Source organism: Triticum aestivum, chromosome 6A, assembly GCF_018294505.1.
Source record: "Triticum aestivum cultivar Chinese Spring chromosome 6A, IWGSC CS RefSeq v2.1, whole genome shotgun sequence".
NCBI classification, from domain to species: Eukaryota; Viridiplantae; Streptophyta; class Magnoliopsida; order Poales; family Poaceae; genus Triticum; species Triticum aestivum.
Genome location: NC_057809.1, coordinates 252403467 through 252429791, shown reverse-complemented (window position 1 = coordinate 252429791; position 26325 = coordinate 252403467).

Here is a 26325-nt window from a genome sequence, read left to right as displayed (position 1 = left end):
TATGGACAACTTGAGTATCTAGTACTTGAATATCATGTGAATCTCATCATGTTACTTCTAATTAATGTTGTTGGGTTTTAATTGTTCACTTAATTGGGATCGGAATGCTGTCAACCATTCTCGATGTTTAACAACCACCATGATAGTTAAATAAATTTATTCCTTTGCAGTAGGGAAAAATTGGCTTTACGCAAAACTGTAACCATAGAGCTTTCCACCAGCCATATATGCATGTAGTATAACTGTTTCATTCCATTACTCTCTATGTGTTACTTTGCCAGCATATTCCATTTGCTGACCCGTTTTCGGGCTGCAACTTCTCATGTTGCAGACTTTTCAAACGACGAGTATGGTGCTTTTAGGTCGTGGTTCTATACTCAGTGATGCCGTTGGAGTTGATGGACCCATTTATCTTCCGAGTCTTCCGCTGTTATCGACACTAGATGGCTTTAAGCCATGTTTATTGTAATAAGTTCTCTTTGAGACAACGATGTAATAAGTGTGTGATTGCCACTCTGCTATAAATCCTTCGATGTACTGTGTGGTGTCAGCATTACTGATCCAGTGATGACACCTGAGCACAGAGCGCTTGATCCATTCGGGTCGGGTCGCGACAAAGCCTAAGGCACCCTTAGCAGCTTTAGAGTTCAAGAAAACCCGAGCAGCTGAAGCTGATGTCAGGAAGCGCAAGCGCAAAGATGCCTCTAATGGTGCTCCATCAACCAAGAAGCCGAAGACAAAGCCTTCGTGAAAAGAGCGTGCGGATACCCCATAACCACTTGTTGTTGAGCCCATCTCAGTTGCACGTCCTGCCTCCTCCAACCAAGAGCGCAACTAGTAGTTCACGAGCCTGCTACCACAGAGGCTCCTGAAGACGAAGAAGCACCAGTTGTTGACCCCATCATAGCTGAAGACATTGATCGTGAAGACAATGTAGAAGATGTAGAAGTCCTTCCTCCGATCGAGCGCCAACCGGTATCATCGCCTGTTCTCACGAACAGCGAACTCATCAGCATTGGTTGTCCTTTGATGCCAATTGCTCAGGATGATTCGTGGGCTGATCGCCCCCAACAAGACACCCCAATTCAAGATGAAACTCCCAGAACTCCAACCCCTCAAGTCACCACTCCGGTGCTTGATGATGACTACATGGTGCAGACCACTTCATCACCACAGGCGTCACCCGCATTCCGCAGGCTTCGCAAAGGCCCTAAGATACAGGTCACCATGGCAACCATTCTAGAAGGAGAAGTGCAACAAAGCTCAGTAGCACGCTAAGTGTTTCCTGATGCCACTCCCAGTACGTATGTCTCCGAGTCTGGAGCCAAAGCTGCTGAATACATTCCGGCTGCATCAGCTGAAGAACATCAAGAACCACGTCAAGAAGAAGAAAGAGTTGCCACACCCCCTACCACTGAAGAAGTCATTCTCGAGGAGAATGTGTCTGTGCCCAACCCTCCTGTCATTGAAGACACGCGGGTTGAGAACACTATGGCTGCCACCAACAATGATACTGAAGCCAATGACGTTGTCATGGCTGAAGATAATGTGGAGCTTGAAGCCAATGTTGTCCCTGAAGCTCTTGTGCAACCTGAAGCCCATGTGGATGTTGAAGCCACTATTCCATCTCCTAGGCCTCACACAATTGAACAGGCTTTCGATCATGGACAGCTGGTCACTGTGAAATGGCCAATCATGGTGCCTCCCACTGCTCCCGGACCTCAGTATGACTATCATGTGGAGCAAAGGCCCTATGACGCCCCAAGACCGATGCTCTAGATACTTTCCTTTTTTCTTAGTTGTTGTCATGTGTTTGCTATGTTTGTTGCATTATCATAATGGTTTTGCATATTTCATTTCTATATGTTTATGCCATAATCATGATGAGTCCCATTGTCATATTATGCTTCTTGCATCATGCTCATCATTGGTTATATTGCATTGCCATGCATATCTCTTGTCATATTGCATTTGGTCATTCATGTTTGCCATGAGCATCATGTGCATTGCAACTCCTTCTCTTTGATCCTTTGTATTTTACTCATTGCTCAACTTCAACTTGGTTTCGTCCAAGATTCCAAATCCCAAAGTGCTACTTCCTTCGTTCCCTGCTCTTCCTCTATTTGAGTTGCATTTCCACTTCGCCAATTCTTACCCAAACCCTCTTCTTAATGCAAGTTTTATATGTCCAGCCACCCTCTAAAATTTTGTCCCAACCAGAACTCATTGATAGGGTTTTCGAATTCAACATATTGAACTCAATTCATTATGTTTGGTTTTCTTACTTCCTCCATAAATGTTCATCTTGTGCCCATAAATCATATCTATTATGTAGGTCCATCCTATAAAAATTAAGCCCATTTGGGTTCGGTTTGGTTAGGTTATAAATTCATGCAAGTTTGGATTAAATTTGAACATGTTTAAATTTATAGTCTGTAAACTCCTCACACCATTTTTCTTTAATTGACCATATTCCAAGGACTCCAGAACTACTTTTGTCTCTCCCTAATTCCACTGCTACCTCTCTGTGCATTTATGCAAGTTCCATTTATATCTTATAAATGGATAAGAAGACCAACAGAGAGAGAAAGGAGCCCAACAGCCCAGCAGACCTCTGGCCACTTCCTTCTCTACTGGGCCGGCCTCCAAGGCCCAACCGCGCCCCGCGGTAACTCTAGGGATGTGTTTGGTTAGAGGGATAACCACCCAGGGGACAGGGATAGCCATATTTAGAATGGATACCATATGTTTGGTTAATGGGCGAGCTTGGATGAGGCAGGACAGGGATAACCAGATGCTCCGAATATTCCTTAAAAATCCGGCTCCGCAGGCGCGCGAAAATCTCGCGGGCATGGCTAGCCAGGCTCGCGGGCGAAGCGTTTTCGCCCCTGCTCACCTCCAAAAGATCCCCAACCCTATGGTTTCCGTTTGTTCCCTCGAATCTCTCCTTCCCGTGGGTGCCGGCGGCAGCAAATCGAGACGGCCGCAAATTGAAGGTCAGTTCATCGGCCCTCTCTCCTTCCTATCTTTTCTCTCCCGCTCGCAGAGATGCGGCGGCGGCGGGGTGGAGGCAGATGGGTGCGGCTGCAGGGGCGGCCGCTGATGGGTGCGGAGGTGGCGGCGGGGGCGGACGCAGATGGGTGCGGAGGCGGCGGCCGCCGCAGCTGGGCGTGGCACCGGCGGTAGACGAACCTGGGCGCGATGTGGTAGGCAGATGCAGGGCACGGTGCTTGAGCAGCTCGGCGTGCGGGCATTAGATGCAGGGAGACGCGCAGCAGTACAGCGCGGCGGGCGTTGTCCGTGTTGGCCGGTTGCTGGGTTGCGTACGTGCTGGTGGTGGTGTTGACTTGTGTTCTAAGTTGTGTGCTGACCTTTGATCTTATTTTCCTACAGGAGCTGAAAGGGAAAAACAAAGTTCAAGTCAGGGGCGACATGTTCTTATACTTACTATTGCATACATCATATTTGATTGCCTCATATTGGAAAATGGGCTAATCTCACCCATCAACCAAACAGAAAAATGGTTATCCCCAACCATGATTCATCCTTCAAACCAAACAAAACATGGGTTAACCTTATCCGTCAACCGAACAGAAAAAATGGCTATTCCTATCCAGCTGGATAGGGATGCCCATATCCACCCTAGCATGTCCCTCTAACCAAACGCATCCTAGCACGTCCGATCCCATCTCCCCTCTTTCATCGAACTCCCTCGCGCCGCCAGGAGACAGCGAGCGTGCTTCCTCGCTAGATCCCCCCTTCCTCTCCTTCCACCAGCGCCGCCAACCTCCCTGTTCCTCTCGCTCGCAGGGCTCCTCCCTCCTTTCGCTCTCTCCCTCACGCAGCGCACCCCGTCGCCCTGCTCTAGGACCTCGACTTCCTCCTCATGCTGGACCTCCTCTGGAGCCACGGCGCCTCCTGTTGGCCCGACCTTGCCTCGCTGCTCCGGTGACCTGCAAGCCGGCCAAACGCCGCCGCCATGGCCTTGAACTCTGCTGCTTGTGTCGCCCGCAGCCGCCAGCCTCCCGCGGCCGTCTCCGTACTCTTGCCGCCATCTCGCCGCAAGGAGAGTGCCCCCTGACCCTGCCATCGCACCTCCCTGACCTGTGCTTGCCGTTTCCTGCTCCTCCGGCCACCTCCACCCATTTCCCTGTCCCCAGCGCCGACGTGGTGCTGCGCCGAAACACCGCCGTTCCCTCTGCTCCCCGCCTCTGCATCGCGCTGCATCGAGCAGTGCTCGACCCGGCAGTGCCCGTTGGCCGCGCTAGTGCCCTGCTTGCGTCGAGCCGCTGCATCCGCCGCGGCAATCCCGCTTCACCCGTTGACTGACTCAACCCTCCGCGTGGGCCTCACGTCGCCTCTGCCAGCCCCGTGCTGCTGCTTGTATCCACCAAGCTCCTCTGTCCCATTCGTCGCATCTACCTACAAGCATATGTGATGCTTGTTGTTGTTTGAGCCGAAGTCCGCCAAGTTTGACTACGTTTTGCTTCCCCGATCGAGAACACCTAGTACCAGGTCAAGGTCAACGAGGATCGCCAAGTTCATCTTCTGCCGTCCCCGAAATCACCAAGTACCACGACACCAAGTACCCCTTCGGAACACCAAAGTGGATCGCTACCGTTGATGAGGTTCCGATAAGACCGTTAAGTGAACGACTACTTCCACGACGATATGAGAATAACTACCGTCGACGTGCATTTTGCCAAGTACCACTACCTTCGACCCTCGAAGACTCTATGAACGTCGAGTTCCTCGCCATGACCCCGAACATCTATGGATACTTGTGCGACTAAGGACATGAACGACTATCGTCGACCCCAAGTGACTCGGATTCGTCAAGTCCCTCTACGAAACGTGTATCACTACTTCCATTACCGATGCCGTCTACGACTACCTCCACTATGAATGCCCCGAGAACGTCTACTTCCTCTAGTTTGCACCGAACCCGAACTGCCCCAGAAATGCACACTTCGAAGGTATAACCCTGAGACGACGCCGTGGACCGTATGCATGTGTGTTGTATGAGATGCTCGTGTTTGCACCGTGTCCGAGATGTCGCTTCCTTGTTCCTCCTCATTGCCTTGCCATCCACCCGTGGGAACCCGGTAACCGGGAACACCCCACCATCTCTTGTGTGTTCCACGCTCCCCTCACATTTCCTTTTGCACCGGCATCTCAATCGAGTTACCGGAATTAGAATGTTTCTGTGGCACCTTTTTTCCGTTGTCGTTGCTGTGGCACCCCTTCCGTTTCCGCCACGATGACTAATGCTTCATATCATGTTCATGTCAAATTTTAATAAATATTGCATAACACTTGAATATGTCATCCGCATCATGATAACAACATTTAATATGGTTAAAATTGTTGCTTGCTTCAAATGGCTAAATATGCATATGAGGATTTACCAGAATTGTTGTTTGATGTTTCCGGCCCCATTTAAATTGCTTAGATAGGTATGAAAGCACAAGTGCTCCCTGGGTGGTTTTGGTAATTAATGTCAACATATCTCTTGTTGGACTAACACTTTTACCTAGTATGTTTCAGATAAGTTCAACAATGGAGTGGCATGGACTAGAGGATGTGGAACCCATTCAAGATGCTAAGGACAAAGTATTGGCTCAAGCTTCAAGATCAAGACTCTACATTTTATATTTTAGTGATCCAAGATCACATTGAGTCTATAGGAAAAGCCAATACTATCAAGGAGGGATGAGGTGTTGCTTAATGGCATGCTTGCTCAAAGTGCTTAGTGATATGCTCCAAAACCCTCAACTACCTTCCCACATCCACATATGACCTAAACCAAAAGTCAAACTCGGCCCCACCGATTCTTTCTATCCGGAGCCACCGAGTTCAGTTAACATAGCCACTGCCAGAAGCCCTAATCAGTTCGGTCTCACCGATGGGATCTCGGTCTCACCGAGATGGGCATGCAAACTCTCTATTACCTGTTGCAATATTTTCGATCCCACCGAGATATGCAATCGGCCCCACCGAGTTTGCTTGGCCAACTCTCTGTTTCGCTTATTACCCAAATCGGTCCCATCGAGTTTGAGTAATCGGTCAAACCGAGTTTATATTCTACCCTAACCCTAGCACATCGGTTCACCGAGTTGAACTAGTCGGTCCCACCGAAAACCCTAATGGTCACTAGGTTTAATAAATCGGTCCGACCGAGTTTTTCCCTTCGGTCTCACCGAGATTGGTAAATTGAGTGTAACAGTTAGATTTTGTGTGCAGGCTATATATACCCCTCCACCCACTCTTCATTCGTAGAGAGAGCCATCAAAACATACCTACACTTCCAATACACATTTTCTGAGAGAGAACCACCTACACTTGTGTTGAGGTCAAGATATTCCATTCCAACCATATGAATCTTGATCTCTAGCCTTCCCCAAGTTGCTTTTCACTCAAATCTTCTTTCCACCAAATCCAAATCCTGTGAGAGAGTTGAGTGTTTGGGAGACTATCATTTGAAGCACAAGAGCAAGGAGTTCATCATCCACACACCATTTTTTACTTCTTGGAGAGTGGTGTCTCCTAGATTGGCTAGGTGTCACTTGGGAGCCTCCAACAAGATTGTGGAGTTGAACCAAGGAGTTTGTAGGGGCAAGGAGATCGCCTACTTCATGAAGATCTACCGCTAGTGAGGCAAGTCCTTCGTGGGAGACGGCCGTGATGGAATAGACAAGGTTGCTTCTTCGTGGATCCTTCGTGGGTGGAGCCCTCCGTGGACTCGCGCAACCGTTACCCTTCGCGGGTTAAAGTCTCCATCAATGTGGATGTACGATAGCACCACCTATCGGAACCACGACAAAAACATCCGTGTCTCCAATTGCGTTTGAATACTCCAAACCCTTCTCTTTACATTCTTGCAAGTTGCATGTTTTACTTTCCGCTGCTCATATACTCATTGCATGCTTGCTTGATATGTATTGTGTTTGTTAAACTTGTGCTTAAACTCCACTTAAACTTGAGAATATTAAAAACTGCAACTTTTGGCACTTAGTGTCTAATCACCCCCCTCTAGACACCTCTTCTCGATCCTTTCAATTGGTATCAGAGCATTGGTCTCCATTGCCTTGGTTTAAACACCATTGGAGGAAGATGGGTGTGTCTACTTTGGGGAGTCTTAGACATAGAGTGCCTATTCTTGATGGAGAGTATTTTCATGAGTGGAAAAATGAAATGCTTGAGATGTCCTATTTACTGAAGTAGACTGCCAAGTGTTTCGTAGAGATAATCATAAAATGGTCTTTACCAGTATACGTAGAGGGAGATCTTTACATTGTTGATTTCACTAAAAAGGCTCAACCCAAAACTTGCTTAATTGCCAAATCTTCTAAAGGCTGGTTGTGGCATAGAAGACTAGGTCATGTTGGTATGCGAAATCTTGATAAGTTTATTAAAGGTGATCATATACTTGGAATAAAAGATGTCATATTTGACAAGGATAGACTTTGTAGTGCTTGTCAAGCAAGGAAACAAGTTGGAGGAAGTCACCGCACGAAGAACATCATGACCACAAGAAGACCACTCGAGCTACTTCACATGGATCTCTTTGGTCCAAATGCCTACAAGAGTCTCGGTAGTAACTCATTTGGTCTAGTCATAGTTGATGATTTTTCAAGATTTGCGTGGGTGTTCTTTCTTGATGACAAATAGTAGGTCCAAAAGATCTTAAAAAACTTCGCTAGGAAGGCCCAAAATTAGTTTGACGTGAAGATCAAGAAGGTTCAGAGTGACAACGGAACGGAGTTCAAGAACGCAAATGTGGACACCTTTCTTGACGAAGAAGGGATTTCACACGAGTTCTCGGCTACGTACACACCTCAACAAAATGGAGTTGTTGAAAGGAAGAACGGACTCTTATCGAGATGGCAAGAACGATGCTTGATGAGTACAAAACGCCAAAGCACTTTTGGGCAGAAGCGGTTGAGACAGCTTGTCATGCAATAAATCACTTGTATCTTCACAAGCTACTTGGCAAGACGGCATACGAGCTCCTCACCGGTAACAAACCCCAAGTTGGATACTTTCGAGTATTCGGCTCAAAGTGCTACATTCTTAATAAGCATCATCGTTCTAAATTTGCTCCTAAATCTCATGAAGGTTTCCTACATGGTTATGGCTCAAACTCTCACACTTACCGTGTCTACAACAATTTCACCTGAAAGGTTGAAGAGACGGTAGATGTGAAGTTTGATGAATCTAATGGCTCGCAAGTAGAGCAATTGCCAATTGATGTAGGAGACAAAGACCCTTCGGAAGCAATTCAAGACTTGTCCATTGGCAAGATTTGTCCAACGGGAGTGAAGGAGAGTACCTCGTCCGTCCAAGTGGAAGCTTCTACCTCATGACAAGGTGAACCAAGAGTTGATACGGAAGCATCCACAAGTGGGACACACCAAGATGAACATCAACAACCTCCTTCTCCACCACGACAAGAGAACTACAACGTCAACAATGAAGAAGGCCAAGAAGAAGAACAAGATGAAGAGGATGTTCCACCCCGACCCAAGTAAAAGCTTTCACGAGTTCGAGCAAGATTTGCTAAGGATCATCCCATCGAGCAAATCTACAATGATATCCAAACCAGGAGAATCACTCGCTCTAAAACTCCTTTAGCTAACTTTTGTGAACATTACTCATTCATCTCTAGCATTGAACCTATGAATGTTGAAGAAGCATTGGAGGATCCGGATTGGATAAATGCTATGCATGAAGAGCTACACAACTTTGAGATAAATCAAGTGTGGACTTTGGTCGAGAAGCCCGAAAACAACCACAACATCATTGGTACCAAATGGGTGTTTCGCAACAAGCAAGATGAAGATGGAAAAGTGGTTCGCAACAAAGCACGTCTCGTCGCCCAAGGCTACACACAAGTTGAAGGTATGGACTATGGTGAGACATATGCTGCCGTTGCTAGACTTGAGTCCATTCACATCTTACTTGCTTATGCTAATCACCATGATATCACCTTGTACCAAATGGACATTAAAAGTGCCTTTCTAAATGGAAAAATCGAGGAGGAAGTTTATGTTAAGCAACCTCCCGGCTTCGTCAATCCTAAGAAACGTAATCATGTTTACAAACTTCACAAAGCCCTTTATGGTCTTAAACAAGCTCCTAGAGCATGGTATAAATGCTTGACCAAGTTCCTTATTGAAAAAGGCTTTGAAATTGGTAAAATTGATTCTACTCTTTTTACTAAAAGGGTTAATGGAGAACTATTTGTGTGCCAAATTTACGTTCATGATATCATATTTGGTTCAACTAACCCTCATTTTAGTGAGAAGTTTGGAAAGCTAATGTCGGAGAAGTTTGAGATGTCCATGATGAGTGAACTCAAATTCTTTCTCAGTTTGCAAATCAAGCAAACTAAGGAAGGTACCTTTGTTTCTCAAACGAAGTACACCAATGACTTATTCAAGAAGTTCAATATGCAAGAATGCAAAGGTATGACTACACCCATGCCTACTAGTGGACATCTTGATTTGACCAAAGATGGTGAACCGATTGATCAAAAGGTTTATCGCTCTATTATTGGTTCATTGTTATATCTATGTGCCTCTCGTCCCGATATTATGCTAAGTGTGTGCATGTGTGCATGATATCAAGATGCTCCTAAAGAATGTCATCTTAAGGCTGTGAAAAGGATAGTGAGATACCTAATCCATACACCAAATTTTGGCATTTGGTATCCTAAGAGGTCCTCTTTTGATCTTGTTGGCTACTCCGATTCGGACTATGCCGGAGACATGGTTGATAGAAAGTCTACTTCGGGTACTTGTCAATTCCTTGGTAGATCTCTTGTGTCTTGGTCTTCCAAGAAACAAAACTCGGTATCCTTATCCACCACCGAAGCGGAATACATTGCCGCTAGTTCATGTTGCGCTCAATTACTTTGGATGACCCAAACTCTTAAAGACTATGGGATATATGTGAAACATGTTCCATTGCAATGTGACAATGAAAGTGCTATTAAGATTGCTCACAATCCCGTGCAACATTCTCGAACTAAGCATATTGAAGTTCGTCATCATTTCATTTGAGATCATGTTGCAAAAGGGGACATTAACCTTAAGCATGTTCGCACCGATAAGCAATTGGCGGATATCTTCACTAAACCACTTGATGAGAAAGTGTTTTGCAGGTTGAGAGGTGAATTGAACATCATTGATGCTTCAAACTTGGAGTAGGAACTCCATTTGATACATGCGGGGCATGAGCCTATGACTAATCCTCGATATTTCTCTTATGATGCTATTCATATGTCTTGGATATATTTGTACCTTGCATGTTATCTAACCCCTGTAGGTACTTGGTTGAGTCTAAATCTATGAGATTGCAACTCACTCACATCTTGAGCAATCTCTACATCACCAAGTCTCTACACAATGGTGGTTGAAGACAAGGAAGCACGAAACCATTCAAACATATCCTTTGGCAAATTCTATGTTGAGTCTCATGATTGTCAATTTGGATACACAAGTGCTCTTCCTTGCAAATCTAACCCATGTAGGTAGATGAACTCAAACTCCAAGTGGTTGTAACACCCTCGATGCGACTATAGCTCCCACGTGTCGAGGCACGACTTAGAGACAAAATCGCATTGAAGGCATATGTCGCAAGTTAGGCAATCTTCACAACATCCCATGTAATATGAATAATAAAGGGGAGATAACATAGTTGGCTTACACTCGCCACGTCAATCAAGTACATAAATAACATTACATCAACCAAACACTCATGGCCCGACTACGGCGCCAAAAGAAAAGAGAACCCAACATGCGACACGGTCCCAATCACCCCCAACTGGGCACCACTACTGATCATCGGGAAAGGAAATATAGTATCGTTGAGAGTCTTCGTCGAACTCCCACTTGAGCTCATACGCGTCTCCTGGAGTGGAATTATCGGGCCCTGCATCTGGTGTAATAGTAATCTATGAGCCACAGGGACTCAGCAATCTCGCACCCTCGCGATCAAGACTATTTGAGCTTATAGGTAAGGCAAGGTAAAATATGAGTGGAGCTGCAGAAAGAGACTAGCAAGTATGGTGGCTAACTTATTCGCAAAAGAGAGCGAGAAGAGGAGGCAAAGCACGAGCGAGATACTAGAGAGTAACATGCGCAAATATTACTCCAACACCATGTCCACTTCCCGGACTCCGCCGAGAAGAGGCCATCACGGTAACACACTCAGTTGATTCATTTTAATTAATTAAGGTTCAAGTTATCTACAACAAAACATTAACAAATTCCCATCTGCCCATAACCGCGGGCACGGCTTTCGAAAGTTCAATCCCTGCAGGGGAGTCCCAACTTAGCCCATGACAAGCTCTCACGGTCAACTAAGGAATAGACCTCCTCCCAAGGCGTTCCGATCAGACTCGGTATCTCGGTAATTCAAGACACTTCGACAGGTTAAAACAAGACCAGCAACACCGCCCGAATGTGCCGACAAATTCTGATGGGAGCTGCACATATCTCTTTCTCAGGACACACTCAGATAAGCAATCCGTACAACTAAAACCAGCCCTCGAGTTTCCCCGAGGTGGCGCTGCAAGGGGCTCTAGATTGGACCAACACTCAGAGGAGCACTGGCCCGGGGGGGTTAAAATAAGATGACCCTTGAGTCTGCAGAACCCAAGGGAAAGAAAAGGCTAGGTGGCAAATGATAAGACCAATGTTGGGCATTGCTGGACAAGCTTTAATCAAGGCGAAATATCAAGGGGTTCCCATTATAACCCAACCGCGTAAGGAACGCAAAATCCGGGAACATAACACCGATATGACGGAAACTAGGGCGGCAAGAGTGGAACAAAACACTAGGCGAGAGGCCGAGCCTTCCACCCTTTACCAAGTATATAGATGCATTAAGATAACATAGCAATATAATGATATCCCAACAAGTAAATAAAAGATGTTCCAACAAGGAACGGCCTCCAATCTTCACCTGCAACTAGCAACGCTATAAGAGGGGCTGAGCAAAGCGGTAACATAGCCAATCAACGGTTTGCTAGGACAATGGTGGGTTAGAGGTTTGACATTGAAATTTGGGAGGCTTTCAAGCAAGTGGTAGGCATCGTAGCAATGGCATAGCAAAAGAGCGAGCAAACTAGCATATCAAAGATAGTAGTGATTTCGAGGGTATGATCATCTTGCCTGCAAAGCTGTCAGAGTTGACTGGATCCTGAAAAGCAAACTCAACGGGCTCCTCGTTAGCGAACTCGTCTCCCGGCTCTACCCAAACAAAACAAACAAGCAACAAGGATACAATCAACCACGTGCAAACTCAAACAACACGATGCAAAGATGATATGCTATGCGGGATGCGATGCGGGATGCAAAATGCAAGATATGACAGGAAATGCATGAACCTGCCCTCAACTTGGAAATCCAAGGGTTCCACTGGAAAGAAGAGATGAAATCGCTTGAAAACGATATAAAGAACGCCGGAATCGGAGTTACGGTTTGGAAATGGCAAGCGATTCAAAATTGACACCGGTCTGCGATTTACAGCAAGTAGGCATCTAAATGCAATGACATGAACATGCTACAGCCACCAAACAAGACAACAAAAAGCATGGCAGGGATGCACACAAGATGCTTAACAAAAGTCTAGCACTAAGCTATGGCCAAATCATCCATTAACAGGTTCAAACAAGCATGGCAAAAACGCAAATGCAAAACAGATTTCAGACTTAGTGAAATTAACGCTTGTCTGAAATTTCAGATCATGAAGCCCTTTTCGGAGCAGCAAAAAAACATGCTACAGGACCTTATTAGGACAACGATGAACATGGCATGGAGCTACTCAACAAGCTTAACAAGAGACCCTTAGTGACCTTGAGCCAAAAGGGATCACAAAAAATACTAACAAGCACACGAACATAGCTAAAACATAATCAGTTTTCAGACTTAGTGAAAACTGAGACATGCTGAAATTTAACTCACGAAGGCATGTAAACGAGCTTGATGCACTCACTACGGTGCAAGTCATGGCAAGGCAAGTATACATCCATTAAGAAGGCACAAAATTCAAGCTAGACATGGCAAGAACAATGGCATAGCATGCACGGATCAACTACAATAGCATCGGCAAAATCGCAAACAAGTTGACGATCTGCCCAGATTCACAACGAAGCAAAAGTAGAGCTCGATTGACTCAAGCTAGGTTGCTCCATAATTGCATACAAAGACATGGATGGATAGAGCATAACAATATTAACAAAACTCCTTTACTGATCATCCTCAAAAGAGGCACGGATCACTAGGAAACAGCATGGACAAATGGCATCATGAACTAAATAATCCCAGACTTAGTGAAAACTACTAAGTCCCTGAAAACAGATTTACCGGGTGCCTCACTTTGCAATCTTGCACAAGTCACCACACACATCACAAAAATGCATGGGTTGCACCTTTGGAAAGAAGACAAAATCCTTAACAAAACATATGAAGGACTCACAGGCATATCATGCACACAATAAACACGACAAAAATGACAAAAGTCTAAGATGAACTAGCAGATCTGACAATTAACTGACGAAGCCTCCTTCTAACAGCATTTCGGGCATCAAGATGAGATCAAATGAAAATGAGGCAATGGAATGAAATTATGTACTCATCGAGGCGAACATTTTGATATACTATATGTCCAAAACGGAGCTATGGATGCGGAGATATCACAGGCCAAAGTTAGCACAAAAATTAGGGTTCGGAGGAGAAAAAGTCAACCGTCAAATTTCAGATCTCAGATCTGGATCGGCACGGATTCCGAGGATCGCCGGAAAACACTGTTCACCGCCGGAGTTTGAGGTCGCCGGAGACCGGATCCGAGGAGGGAGAGGCCGGGGGCGGAGGCAGCGGCGCGAGGCGGTGAGGAGGGGCGGCGGAGCTCGACCGGCTCGGGGCGGAGCGGTGGCGGGGCGGCCCGCGTCGACGGCGGTGGCGGCCCGCGTCGACGGCGGTGGCGGCCCGCGGCGGCGGTGCCCGCCTGAGCCGAGGGAGGCGGCGGCGAGAGGAGGCCGGGAGGCGCGGGGGCGGCTCGGGCTCGCGGGGGCCCGGTTTGGGCCTCTCGGGCCGCAGCGGCGGCGATGTGGCGGCGCCATGTGGCGGCGGCGGATTGGCGGTGGCGGCCGGCGGACGTTGTCCGGCAAAGGTCGGACACGTCCGGCGTGCGAGATCTGTTTTTTAGGGTTTCGGAGAGGGAGAGAGATCCGAAAACGGGGGGGGGGCTATTTATAGGCATAAGTGGAGCTAGGAGAGTCCAAATGAGGTGCGGTTTTCGGCCACGCGATCGTGATCGAACGCTCTAGATGATGGAGCAGAGTTTGGTGGGTTTTGGGCCAAATTAGAGGGGTGTCGGGCTGCAACACACACGAGGCCTTTTCGGTCCCTCGGTTAACCGTTGGAGTATCAAACGAAGTCCAAATGGTACGAAACTTGACAGGCGGTCTACCGGTAGTAAACCAAGGCCGCTTGGAAAGTCTCGGTCCAATCCGGAAATGTTTAATCCCCACACACGAAAGAAAGCTAGAAATGACCACCGGAGGAGAACGAAGCGCCGGAATGCAAAACGGACAACGGGGAAAATGCTCGAATGCATGAGATGAACACGTATGCAAATGCAATGCACATGATGACATGGTATGAGATGCATGACAACGACAACAACACACGGAGACAAAACCCAAACCCGAGGAAATAAATATAACTTAAGCCGGAAACGGCAAGAGTTGGAGTACAAATTGGGAAAGTTACATCCGGGGTGTTACAGTGGTGCTCCCAACCCTTGATGAAATACATCAACCTTGAGCAACCCACACAAGTTCAACTACATGAGCAAGATCAACACCACCACCCAAGGTATGTTATTCCGTCTTAGAGAAGCTTTTCTCCAAGTCATGAGTCAAAGCAACTCGACAAGATGTGAATACATCAAAAGGCTTAAACGAAAAATGGTAACCCCATCTTGAGCTTAAACGATGAGTATGACCTATGATCAAGTGCTCTCACTTGACTCCTAAGTCAATATACTCTAACATAGATGACTTTGTCATCGACCATTTCTAGATGAAGTTCTCTGGTGTTTCTCCGTGCTTTTGCATTTGCATATTTGTTTCCCCTTTCACTTCATCTAGAACTTTTAGTTTCTTTTCTTTCCTTTTTTGTTCTGCATTTTCTGCATCCAATTCATTGCAAATCTTTCAGTTAATTCCTTGCATATCCTTGTGAGATCTTACTTGTCTAGTGAGCTAAGGTGACAAGTGGTTTCACTCTGATGAACTTGGTCACACCGGTTTGTTCTCTTCGGCCCAACCGAAATCCTTCAGTGCAACCGAAGCACACAACTCGGAGTCACCGATTTCATCACAGGAAAACCAACTTGCCACATATTCCTGATTTTTGTTTGCTCTACCTCCACTCAATGATTCTTGTCCTCTGCCAGCATCATATTAGACATGCTGCTTTGCTCTGTGACTCAAGGACCAACCCATTTGTATCACATGTCCAGAAGAGCCCTTCTTGGAAATTGATGTCAAAGGGGGAGAGAGAGATCACATCAAAGCTTAATCCTTCCTATAGGGGGAGAAAGAGAGAGTACTCAGGGGGAGAGAGTTTCTCAACTAGGAGAAAGTAATATCATCAAAGACCCCAGATGCTTGGTGTTCAAGAGGAGAGATGTCACATGTCTTTAAGAGGGGAAAGACATGTTTGGTTGCTTTCTTTAGCTCAAGCTCTGTTGTTTCTTTTTTGTTGCTCTGATTTTCTGTTCCCTATCTTCTCCCAATATCCCATGCAGATTCAGGGGGAGCAAGACATCTAAGGGAAGGAAATCTCTGATTTTATTGCATATCTTTACCTTTGGGGGCATGTCTATATCCAATGTGGTACTTAGTACTCACTCTACATGTCATCCCAGTCTTGGTTCTCTTGTGGTTTCTCTTGTTTTGCTCTGGTCAGTAGGTGTATCTGTGTTATTTAACCTTGTTTGCGCAGGTTCATCCCATCCTAAGCCAACTCAAGACAACAAGGTAAGTATATGCATCACAGTCATGTGAATGAGAAGTTCTTGTTGATGTACATACTGTTTGCAAGGACTCATGAGCATGAAGGTACATTTCTCACATTCACATCATTTGCTCTGATGCATATAGCCAAGATACATGTAACACATTGCTTACTCTGTCATGTTTACGCATTCACATGCTCCTATATTCAATATTAACATGATTGCATACATGTAGGGGGAGCCTATGCATGATACATGTCTTTCCAAAGCTTTACTTGCTATTCTATATATCTTTATCTAAAGCTTTGATGTATGTTGTCATCAATTACCAAAAGGGGGGAGATTGAAAGCACAAGTGCTCCCTGGGTGGTTTTGGTAATTAATGTCAACATATCTATTGTTGGACTAGCACTTTTACCTAGTATGTTTCAGATAAGTTCAACAATGGAGTGGCATGGACTAGAGGATGTGGAACCCCTTCAAGATGCTAAGGACAAAGGATTGGCTCAAGCTTCAAGATCAACACTCTACATTTTATATTTTAGTGATCCAAGATCACATTGAGTCTATAGGAAAAGCCAATACTATCAGAGAGGGATGAGGTGTTGCTTAATGGCTTGCTTTCTCACAGTGCTTAGTGATATGCTCCAAAACCCTCAACTACCTTCCCACATCCACATATGACCTAAACCAAAAGTAAAACTCGGCCCCACCGATTCTTTCTATCCGGAGCCACCGAGTTTAGTTAACATAGCCACTGCCAGAAACCCTAATCAGTTTGATCTCATCGATGGGATCTCGGTCTCACCGAGATGGGCTTGCAAACTCTCTCTTACATGTTGCAATATTTTCGGTCCCACCGAGATATACAATTGGCCCCACCAAGTTTGCTTGGCCAACTCTCTGTTTCTCTTATTACCCAAATCGGTCCCACCGAGTTTGAGTAATCGGTCAAACAGAGTTTTGGTTCTACCCTAACCCTAGCACATCGGTTCCACAGAGTTGAACTAGTCGGTCCCACCGAAAACCCTAACGGCCACAAGGTTTACTAAATCGGTTCGACCGAGTTTTTCCCTTTGGTCTCACCGAGATTGGTAAATTGAGTGTAACGGTTAGATTTTGTGTGGAGGCTATATATACCCCTCCACCCACTCTTCATTCGTAGAGAGAGCCATCACAACATACCTACACTTCCAATACACATTTTCTGAGAGAGAACCACCTACACTTGTGTTGAGGTCAAGATATTCCATTCCAACCACATGAATCTTGATCTCTAGCCTTACCCAAGTTGCTTTCCACTCAAATCTTATTTCCACCAAATCCAAATCTTGTGAGAGAGAGTTGAGTGTTGGGGACACTATCATTTGAAGCACAAGAGCAAGGGGTTCATCATCAACACACTATTTGTTACTTCTTGGAGAGTGATGTCTCCTAGATTGGCTAGGTGTCACTTGGGAGCCTCCAACAAGATTGTGGAGTTGAACCAAGGAGTTTGTAAGGGCAAGGAGATCGCCTACTTCATGAAGATCTACCGCTAGTGAGGCAAGTCCTTCGTGGGCGACGACCGTGATGGAATAGACAAGGTTGCTTCTTCGTGGACCCTTCGTGGGTGGAGCCCTCCATGGACTCGCGCAACCGTTACCCTCCGTGGGTTGAAGTCTCCATCCACGTGGATGTATGATAGCACCACCTATCGGAACCACGACAAAAACATCTGTGTCTCCAATTGCACTTGAATACTCCAAACCCTTCTCTTTACATTCTTGCAAGTTGCATGCTTTACTTTCCACTGCTCATATACTCATTGCATGCATGCTTGCTTGATATGTATTGTGTTTGTTAAACTTGTGCTTAAACTCCACTTAAACTTGAGAATATTAAAAACTGCAAATTTTGGCACTTAGTGTCTAATCACCCCCCACTCTAGACACCTCTTCTCGATCCTTTCAAGGTAGTTTTCATATGCTTCACCCCTTACCAGGTTTTATAACATTTAATATTGTTGAGTACATAACCGAGAGAGAATAAAAGAAGTCATGTGGTGTTTCATCAATATGCAACTCGTTGCATATTGAGCTCCACTTAATTTGTAGTATTGTTTGTGCACTTTGCCATGCCATGCCTCATTAAACCGGACATGCATCATACTTGGTTGTTTATCATGCCATGTTTATGTGATGGTTGTTTACTATGTTGCTTGTTTCTTTCCGGGTTGCTTCTCTCGTTAGCTTCGGTTCCGTTCCGGAGTTGTGAGGATTCGTTCAACTACGTCTGTTTGTCTTCTTCATGGACTCATTCTTCTTCCTTACGGGATCTCAGGCAAGATGACAACACCCTCGAAATCACTTCTATCTTTGCTTGCTAGTTGTCTGCTCTATTGCTATGTCATGCTACCTACCTGTCACATCCCTAGCCTTACCCTGGCCATGGACTAGCTTGGTTGCTGCATCATGTTTAAATTCAAATGAAATTTGAACTGAGGAATTCAGAAGCCTCAAAACCCTAATTGAAAGAAGGGCAAGCAACCCTTAAATTGCATTCTGTGAATCCAAAATGCCCTAAAAATAGTTTTGTGAATTTTGGCAAGAGTTATATATCAAACCAAAATTCTGGAATATTTTTAAGGAATTATTTGGTCTCTGAATTTAAATCAATAATCTATTTGAATTTGGGGATATATTCATAATATATAATGAATATATTTTCAAATGCTTTGAAATGTTTTATGTACTTTTGGAATAGTCCAGAGAGGTAACATAAAATATTTCAGAATGTTTTGGCACTGTATGAAATTATTTTGGAATTGAAAACAGTGGCAAAAGATATTAAATAAAACAAACAGAACAGGAAAAAAATAAAAAGAACAGAGCTTACCTGGCCTCACCGTGCAGCCCACCAGAGCCGGCCCAGCTCCCCCAGCCGGCCCAGCCCACCTCCTCCTCCCTTGTCCTCTTCCTCCTCTGCCAGGAGGACGAACAGAGGCGAGGCGTGGCGCTCGCCGACGCTGCCTCGGCCACCTCCTGCTTCCCCCCTAGCCACCTCCTGCTTCCTCTCGTCGCCCTGGACCCCGTCCGCGACGCCACGCACCCCCCCAGGCCTCTCACTCTCTCCCCGAGCTCCTCTCCTCCTCTGGCTCTCTCGCGCGCGGCCACCGAACACACCCGCCGCCGCCGACGAGCTTTCTCGTGGCCACCGGCCACCCCTAGCCTCTCCGACACACCCACGAGCTCCGCCTCGACCCCCTCCTTCCTCCCCACCGACCCACGGCCCTCCGGAAGCCTTGCAACGCCGCCACCATCGCCGTTCCGTCGCCGGCCACCGAAGCTCCCCTCCGTCGATTCGCCGGACCCCGAGCCTCCCCTGCCTCGCCAGCAGCACCAGAAGAATCGCGGTGAGCCACTGAACCGTTCCCCTCTTCTTCCCATGCCGTTGGGCCGCTCTAGCCATTGCTTCCGCCGGACCCGAGAGCTCGCCGCCGCCGTGCCTCGTCACCACCGTGGCTGGAGCCGTTGCAGCTCGAAGCCGAGCACACCACCGCACCCAACACGTCTCCAGAAGCCCGTAGCCGCCACTAGCTTCCCTCCCGTGCCCCCGAACGCCAAACCCGACCTCGCCCGAGCTCCGGCCGCCGCCTCGCTCGCCGCCGTTGCTGATTCCGGCCACCCCCGCACCTCCCGTTGGTCCCCCTAGATGCGCACGGGCGCGGGCTACCTCCTGGTGGCCTTGGCGCGTCGATCCGATGCCCCTAGCGCAAGTCCGGCGCTCCCCCGCCGTGCGGAATGGTCGCCGCCGGCGAAACCCCGGCGACTGCCGACGTGGCACGCCTAATTAACACTAATGACGCCTAAACACCCCCCCACAGCCACTGACAGTGGGCCCCGTAGTGGGTCAAAGCCCGGGTCAACGCGGGATTAGCCCCTGTGTCACTGACGTGTGGACCCCACACGTCAGGTTTGACCCGAGCCAGCCCTGTTGACCTGCTGACGTCACTGTGACGTGGGGCTGACGCAATAAGTATTTTCTGGATTTAAAAATAATCAGGAAATTCCAGAAAATAGCTAAATCTTCAATAAATCATAGAAATTCAACCGTAACTCCAAATTAAATAATTTATATATGAAAAATTATCAGAAAAATTCAAGGAATCCATCTGTACCATTTTCATGCATGTTAGAACAACTTATAGGTGCTGTTTAGCACAAATCATATAAAGGGCATTTAAATAATCACATATGGAGTTTGAATTTGAATCTTGGATTCAAACCAACTTCATTTAATCTGGTTTTAGTTGCATTAGCCCAAAACACATTCATTTTGCCATGTCATGATCATGCATCATATTGTGCATTGCATTGATTGTGTTCCCTTCTGTGTTGCCGGTAATTGTCCCCTCTCGATAGACGTGATACCGATGATGTGATCGTTGACACTGATGAAGACTCAATGTTATCTTCAGAAGTGCCAGGCAAGCAAAACCCCCTTGTTCATTCCGATACAATCCTACTCTCTCGCTCCTGCTCTCTTTTAATGCATTAGGACAACACCGATTTTTCTGTTACTTGCTGCGGTAGCTGAACCCCTTTATCCTCTGCATGACCTGTCATTCCACAGTAAATAGATGAAACCCACTAGCATGAGTAGGAGTTGTTTGAGCCCTGTTGTGCCTGCTCATTCATGTTTGTTTGTCATGCCTGCTACTGCTTAGAGTTGAGTCAGGTCTGATTCATCGGGGATGAATCAGAGGCGTGTGAACATGTCCTACTGTGTGTGAGCTAAGTGTGTGAACACGATTTGGTAAAGGTAGCGGTGAGAGGCCATGTAGGAGTACATGGTGGGTTGTCTCATTGCAGCCGTCCTCAGGAACTGAGTTCTGTGTTTGTGATCCATGACCAGCTACTACCACACATTGGAATGCTTAAGTGCCCCTCTCGACTTATTAATCAACATGATCTCTGTCCAGGAGTTGCAACTAGTTTCTGGTGTTTGTAGGTAGTGTTAGTAGTCTACCAAGTGGCACCCGGTACAGGTGGGCTTGGGACAGACTAGGCACCGTGGCACGGTGTACCAAGTGGCACCCGGTTGGTGGGCTTGGGAACCCTGCACACATCGTTTGGGGCCGTGAGCGACACCCCGGCCGGATCTCCTTGCGGATGGAACCCGAATAGGCGATAAACCTGGACTAGAGACTTGTTCGGTTAGTCAGGTCGTGGCCGACTCCCTCGCCCGGCTTCCGCTTGAAGGTTGCCGAGGTACATGACGTGTACAGGGCGATAAGTGGCGAAAGCGTGTGTGAAGAAGTACACCCCTGCAGGGTTAACATCATCTATTCGAATAGCCGGATTCCTCGGATATGGAAACTTGGACCCCATTGCATAGTTCATAGACAAGTGAAAGTGGATACTCTAAAATACGCAAGATAAGCGTGAGTGCTATGGATGGCGTTCTCGTAGGGAGACGGGAGCGGATCCATAGTGGTGTATTGGTTGGTGAATATGTGGACTCGTGTGCGCCACCTCAAAAGAGTTACTTGCAGTCGTAGTTCAGGATAGCCACCGAGTCAAAGCTGGCTTGCTGCAGTCAAACTCCACCATCCCCTTTGTTGATAAAGATGCATATGTAGATAGATCTGATGTAAGTCTTGCTGGGTACATTTGTACTCACGTTTGCCTATTTTATGTTTTTGCAGAGAGACTTCAGTCTCACTAGTAGTTCCGCTTGGGCTTCGACGTTTAGCTTGATACCTCAGCTACGATCTTGTGCCCTCGGCAGGATCTGATAGATAGTCAGGCTTCTCAGCCTTTTCATTTATAGATGTCTGTACTCAGACATGATAGCTTCCGCTTGTGCTTTGACTTGTATGCTCTGATTGTTGGGTCGTGAGACCCATGTTTGTAATGTCTCGCTCCTCGGAGCCTAATGAATAATTACTTGAGTCGTAGAGACATGTTGTGATGCCATGTTGTATTTGCACATATCGAGCATATTGTGTGTATGTTATTGAAATGCTTGGTATGTGTGGGATCTGACCATCTAGTTGTTTATCTTTAGTAGCCTCTCTTACCGGGAAATGTCTCCTAGTGTTTCCACTGAGCCATGGTAGCTTGCTACTGCTCCGGAACACTTAGGCTGGCCGGCATGTGTCCTTCTTCGTTCCTGTGTCTGTCCCTTCGGGGAAATGTCACGCTTTGAGTACCGGAGTCCTGTTAGCCCGCTACAGCCCGGTTTACCGGAGTCCTGCTAGCCCAGTGCTACAGCCCGGACCCACTTGCTGATGACCGACACGTTCGAAGCTGGGTCATGGATGCCTGTCCCCGTAAGTCTGCGCCACTTTGGGTTTACGACTAGTCATGTCAGCCCGGGCTCTTTATCATATGGATGCTAGCGACACCATCATATACGTGAGCCAAAAGGCGCAAACGGTCCCGGGCAAAGGTAAGGCGACACCCGTGGGGATACCGTGCGTGAGGCCGCAAAGTAATATGAGGTGTTACATGCTAGATCGATGTGGCATTGAGTCGGGGTCCTGACAGCGTTGGTATCAGAGCTTGACTGCCTGTAGGATTACCAAGCCAAACCGGTCGAAGTTGAGTCTAGAAATTCTTTAGTTATATAAGGGAATTGATTGTGGGATGGAACGTAAGGCTCTTTTTACTCCTTATACCTCATGCCCTTCTGATCTGGGTCATCTTATCTTTCCTACGGGGATTAAGTGCTAGGCTATCCCTTCTTTCTATCAGGATCACGCGTTACTAATCCGTAGACTTATAAGATTGTTGGATTTAAGCTTGAGTTCAGTTTCTACTACTTCCGTATGTTAATTGTTGATCTCGAAACCTTGATATTGTGCTTCTGAGTGGTTATGCCACCATTTTTGTGAATGTCTCAAATCTCTTCTGAGCATTTACAGCCGTTATGCTGTCCGAGTCATTCCAGGTTTCTAAGTAGTCTGATGCATTTGCAAATCCTTTCCCTCTGATTTCGATGTTCCTTTATGCCAGCTCAATCACACTAATTGTTGAGTTGAGGTATTTTACTGCCTCGACCTTTATGTGGAGTTATTATTATGACCCTAGGTGTTTTAGGGAGTCACTAGAAATCTAGCAACATTTTGTGTTCCCAGTGTGAAGATTCTGGCTTTTATTCTCGGAAGCATTCCGTGATGCCACTTAGTAATAGGTATTTTGTTCCTGGGTTCTTGAACCCGAGATTCACTCTACCTACTTCCTGTTGATAGTAATTGCTAGTGCCTTTAGGATATTAGTAACCTTTGCGATAGTTCTTGAAGTCCGTGGTATCTTCTTCTTCCAAATACCATGAACTACTTATGGCAGAAGTTCCTCGTTGAACTGAAATATCACAACAGGATTATTCTTGATGAGTTCTCCGTTATATATTGTGACTCTGCCAGTTCTACCTTTCTGCATGGGTTATCCGGAAGAAACATGTTGAACTTGGTTCGACATACTAATCTATGCATCCACAACTCAGAAAATTATATGTTCCTTTGAGTTGTTCTCTTTAGTTGTCCTCTGACCCCCGTTTATCAATTGATAGTCAAGAGTATGCGTGCGTTCGTTTAACGATGCCTATTACTCTTGTGGTCCGTCAAGCCATTCTATCGCAGAATGACTAGGAGAAACAAACTCCAGTACCTCTTCCATATCTAGGATTGGGTCAAAGCAATTGTGCTCCGCAGATCAAATGCCAGCCCAGCTTTTGATTCTGTTCTACCCTGAAGTATTACCGTCTTTATGTCAGGATTTTCATGAGAATTGCACCGGCTCTTGTGAATTCTTGATGTAGTGATACTTCTCGCCATTATTATTCATCCCTCGATTCCGTGTTGTCGCAACCGGAATGCCGACAAGTGAATCGTGATGTGTGAATTCAATACTCCTAGCAACCTTGTTGCTTGGTAGTTAAAGGACAATAATTTCATTCTTAGCGTGCTGGTTTTGAATCATCATTCTAAGGTTGATCATGCTACCTAGTCCTTGTTCTCGGTGCACTCCTCGATCGATGAGTTAGGATTATTCAAATCTTCGCTCTATTGATCATATCGTCTTGCCTCAAAAGGAAGATTGTTCTCGAGCTTAGTAACATACCGGTGGCTCGTGACTTTCCAAATATCTTCTTGGAGGTGTTACCGGGTTGTCACCTGACCGCTATGTTGAGCTCGTGATCAAGTTGGTTTCTTGTGAACCACCCCTTCTCCAAGAATCGGTGTTAGATATCCCTGAGCTAGTTGGTTAAGCTAGACAACAACTTGGAGAGTTGGAAGATAAAAGCTTGTCTGACTTAGTTCGTTCCAAAGGGATATTTTTGTGTAGTGTGTGTTGAAGAAAGATGATATCTTCATCGATTGGTCCTTGTGATCAGTTGCTGGACCTATTGTCTTATCAATCCTTTGATTTGAGTGTGGGCTATCGTCAAATCAAATCAGTACCAACGATGCTCGTAATGTTGTCTTATTCGTGGTTGATCCCTCGAGCATACACCATTATATCTTTTAGGTCTGACCAATGCTATCACTTGTTCACTTAACTATGGAATTCCTTTTAAAAGGAAACCCAGATGAATTGTTGTTGTGCCCATTGACAACATCCTTGTCTTCTCCATAATTTTGCTGAGCATTAAGCTAGTGTTGGAAACTTTTGAAAGCATTTTCTTCATGCTAGCTCATGAAGTATTTGTTTGATGAAAGGAGTGACTTCCTCTTATACACGTGCATTTGGTGATAGTTGCCGCCGTGGATTCGAGAAAGTCAATGTTGTTTCCTTTGGAATCATCCCAAATCAGTCATGCATACGTGCGAAGTATTCTGTGGTTCGGAGACTTGCAACCTCCATTCTATATGGGTCCCTAGCACACCAAGCCACTGATTGATTTGTTCAAGATTAATAAGTTTTAAGTGCTAGTCCCGAAGGTACCAGACGGATTTGTACAAAACTTCGATATCCTCGCTGATGGTTTCCCCTCCTGAACTCGGTAGTGTTTTATTATAAGACTACTTTGTGGTCATGCTTGTCTTGGACAACGTGTTCACATGTTTGTAGCAGAACCAGCTCATGTTTTGGAGCTTACTATCGTAGTTCATTCCCCGAGAATCTCGCAGCGTTGTCTCGTCGGATTGTGTTGCAAACTTTCATTTTTCTTCCTAGACTCGATGAGTCTGGAATATCCTGACACCAACCAGATCTGAATCTCAGGCAGATATGATGGTTTGGAACATTTCCCAAGAACTATAATATCGGTCCCTCGAAAACCGGTAAAGTGGATGTCGTGGCCAACACACCCAGCCGGAAGACCTGTTATTATAATATCTTGATTGAGGAAGTTGGCCACCTCCCCATAGGGATTTCGTAGGATTTACTCCCTAGTTGCCCTATGGATTTCGAGATCCCGAAGTCCGACCCTTTACTTGATGTTCTAGATATCAAACCATATCTATGAATGGGTTACGCTAGCACATCAAGGAGAACATTAGAAGCAGAGTGCTAAATGTCTCTCGGTCGATCATCCAGATTTTGTTTCTTTGGCCTCGCCAAGGTGAAATCTAAGAAGGTGTTATCTTCCTTTGCATCGGCATTTTCCACCGGTATTCATCATGGTAGTAAGTTGTGTTGCCAGAATCCTTGACACGGATATTGGTAAAACCTTGATGATTATGGAAATGCTCAAGTTCTTGAGAGCACGCACAAGCGTTAGGTGTTACCATCGGCACTAGCTAGGTTTGCTCTCTACTTCCTCGGTTATGCTATAACTTCTCAACAGTGGATTTACTCTCTATTGTTGGGTTCTTCCCCAGTTACCAGAATCATTCCCAGCATTTGCATTTTGTTCCCAGCTTGCACCGCCAATGTGCCATTCTACCACGGATCTCTTCCATTTCCGGTGGTAAGCAAATTCATCCATTACGTTGTCTTCAACAAGGTAATCCACATCATCCAAGTTTGAGTATGCCATTCTACCGAACCCCTCTAAATGATCGATTATGATTTGCCTTAAGCTGGTATAAAGAGTTTCAATGATCTTTGAATCAAAAGTAATTCTTTTTGCCACTTAAGGGGAGATATCTACGAGTCACGCTTCCGGAGGTGTCTCGTTGTGGTATCATGGCAACTCAACTCCTCGCTACGTTGACAACCGTTCACCACCTTCTTAGGTGTGGAATCGTTGTCTACCTAGTGAACCTTCGTCATCTGTTCCACTCCATTTCTCTAGAGGTGTGCTTCGTCTCTCAGCTCGAGAGATATTGTTATGTCTCATTCCGTGAGTTGTTCGATCTTC